Genomic DNA, 3,375 nt, shown 5'->3' on the forward strand with positions numbered 1-3,375 from the left:
CAATCCTGATTCTAGCTTGTGCTTCTTCCAGCCCAGCGTTTCTCATGATGTACTCTGCATATAAGTTAAAGAAGCAGGGTGACAATATACAGCCTTGACGTACTCCTTTTCCTATTTGGAACCAGTCTGTTGTTCCATGTCCAGTTCTAACTGTTGCTTCCTGACCTGCATATAGGTTTCTCAAGAGGCAGGTGAGGTGGTCTGGTATTCCCATCTCTTTCAGAATTTTCCACAGTTTATTATGATCCACACAATCAAAGGCTTTGGCATAGTCAATAAAGCATAAATAGATGTTTTTCTGGAATAATTAGTGTTCAGTAAATATTTAGAGTCCAATTAAGTTAAAATTCTTATTGCAAAGCAGAAACTTTCAAGACTCTATTAAAACTAGCGTATGAAAGAGATTATTCATGGAAGTATGGGAAGAAAATTGAAAATTTTACTTTTTTTTATACAAAAAAGAGAAATGTTTACTAATATTTAATATGGGTTGATAGTAGCACCTGGGATGGGCTCAAAAATGTTTTCCTAATGGGATTCTATGGGAGACAGAAGATATCCAAAGATGTTCATGTCCTAATCCCTAGAACCTGTGACTATGTTGGATGGCAAGTAGAATAAATTTTAAAAACTGCAGATGGAATTAAGGCTGCTAATCAGTTGACTTTAAATTAGGGAGATTATCCTGGATTAGCAAAGTGGGTGCACTGTAACCACAAAACGTCCTCAAAGGTGGAAAGAGGGAGGCATAAGAGTCAATATCAGAGGGCTACAATATGAAAAAGACTCAACGGGTCACTGCAGGCTTTGACGATGGAAGGGGACTACAAGCCAAGGAATGCAAAACAGTCGCTAGAAGTTGAAAAAAGTAAGAAAATAGATTCTCCCCTAGAGCCTTCAGAAAGGAATACAACCCTCCTTGAATTTAGCCCAGTAAGATCTGTAAGATAATAATTTTCTGTTATTTTAAGCCATTAGGTTTGTGGCAATTTGCTACAGCGGTCCTAGAAAACTAACAATCAAAAAAATCTAAGGGTCACTATTTTATGTTATAACGTTCACAGATCTAAGATAGATTTTGGGTTTTGACTCTCTGTAAAGAAGCATAAGGAAAATAATAACGTTATTTTCTTTGGTGGCATTTACATCTAGTAGGTCAAATATTTATTGAACTCATAGTCATGTATAAAGCTCAGAGTTAAACACTAAAGTTTAAATGTTATCCCTTCTCAAAAGTTTATTACCTAAATAGAAGAATAAGGGAGAGGTATGGTAACAGTCTAAAACACATCTATCCTCCTTCTAAAAAACAAAACAAAACAAAACACTGACACTACTATTTTGAGTGGGACCTCTTCAATTCCGCATAACAGGACCTAGGAAGAGAAATGTAGCCACTGCATCAAAGCTGTCAAGAAAATTACTCTGTGCTGCTCACCTGCAACATACCTGGAAACTGTGCTAGGTGTTTTATAGATACTACCTGATATGAAATTACCCCTATTTTATCATCTAGGAAAATAAGATTCAGGGTATTTAAGTGACTTGACAAAGACTAGAGAAGGTACTGGAAAATGGATCCATTTGGCTCAAAAGCCTATGTTTTGTTCTGTGATAATCGGTATGTATGAAAAAGGCCAGTAGATCAAGAATAATTTTATTTTTGATTCATAAAAAAGAACTATCTATCTGCAAACCAATGAAAATCTGACTAGTTTGCTTTACAAGCCCTTCTACTGCCAACTTTGAGCAGTAAAAACAGGACTCTTATTATAAAAGTTTTTCTGACCTGTACTGGTCTTTCCGGAAAAATGTCTGACTCCAAAGTTTGGTAAAAACAATTAAGAGGCCTGAAATAAACCTATAGCAAAATATTAGAATGTGGGCATGATTTTTATAATAATATGCTTTCTAAAATGTCTGCATTTGAAACTTACTTAGATTGGTTTACTTTTCTTAAAAAAAAAAAAAAAGTTTTTCCAGAAGTTTGAATATATTTTTATCTTATTTCCTCACATAATTTTGGAAGGCAAGGCCCTGGAACATACTCCACCAGATTCCACTAAGCTGTAATGTGTGGCACTAAAAGGAACTGCTTTGCATTTTACTCCCAAATAAAGCAAAGATACCAATACTCTCTCTTGGACTAGAAAAAATTACCAATAACCAAAAAGGAGAAGAGACAGAAACAGCTCAAATCTTAAAGTTCCAAAAGAGCTATGAATCCAGACCCATAAAAAAAGGAGTAATATCCTTGGGTAATTAAGGTTTGCTGGAGTTCAAATGTGTTTTAGAGGTATTACATCACGAAAAACTGGTTGTACTGGGTCCTAGATATGAAAACTCATAAGGAAAACTCAGCTGAACTGACATTAACCACCAGAGCTCACATCAGATGACAATGAGCAGAGCTGGTTCAGTCTGGTTTTCTCTTTTCTGCCCATAGCTTTTATAGTCCAATTTTAAGATTGCTAAAGGCAGAATAAACATGCCTCAGCCATCACTAGGTTATATCAATAGCACTACATATAATAACATAAGGATGAATCAAGTTCATGTTCAAATTTTACTTTTTATTAGTAAAACAATACAAATATCTAAAAAGTTAAAATGAGATCTGCTTGCTTATAAATATTATACCAGTTTAATAAATATAAAAACATCCTAGATTTCTGAGAGAAAAATATCCTCTATCTTGAATAACAACTGAAAAATAAAATGAGACTAAGAATAAATTCATTCTGTACTTTATTTCAGAGAAAATTTTAAACCACATAGCTCAAAACAGTCATACAAGCAGCAAAATACCAAGTCTCCTGACAAAGGCAGAGCTATTAATAAATATATGGGCAGTGACTTCAAAATGTCCCCAGCGTGCTTTTTGTTTGTAAACCCAGGAAGTTCAGAAGAGAACTAAAATCCACAAACCCAAGTATATAGATTGTCTCCCCAAGCACAGAAAAAGCTTCTTCCTCCTTCCCAAAGTTATCCTTTAGCCTACAATTACTCATAAACTCATGCCAAAATAGCAAAATACAAACACAAACTTCAATTTACGTGACCATACTTTTGAAACAACACTCTCCCAATGATTTATTTCTTCCCCAATTCAACCCAAGAAATACTATGTGCAAATACTTGTACTCTCCATGGATAAACAGAACACTTAATTTTTTTTCACTGCCTGTCACATATATATAAGCACAGTGCCAGGCAATAAGGATCAAGTAAGGTCCGTCTAGTGAAAGCTATGGTTTTTCCAGTGGTCAGGTATGGATGTGAGAGTTGGACTGTGAAGAAAGCTGATCGCCGAAGAATTGATGCTTTTGAACTGTGGTGTTGGAGAAGACTCTTGAGAGTCCCTTGGACTGCAAG

General features: G+C 35.2%; 1 protein-coding gene and 1 pseudogene across 9 annotated transcripts in view; one reads left to right on the forward strand and one right to left on the reverse strand.

Annotated features, from left to right (window-relative positions):
• The window catches only part of TESK2 (testis-specific kinase 2), a 138,678-nt gene that overhangs the window by 50,102 nt on the left and 85,201 nt on the right, over positions 1–3,375 (reverse strand). The gene's annotated exons all lie outside the window — the stretch shown is intronic.
• LOC104994354 overlaps positions 814–3,375 on the forward strand; it is a 5,236-nt pseudogene continuing 2,674 nt past the window's right edge.

This window comes from Bison bison, unplaced genomic scaffold (assembly GCF_000754665.1).
Source record: "Bison bison bison isolate TAMUID 2011002044 unplaced genomic scaffold, Bison_UMD1.0 scf7180017864256, whole genome shotgun sequence".
NCBI lineage: Eukaryota > Metazoa > Chordata > Mammalia > Artiodactyla > Bovidae > Bison > Bison bison.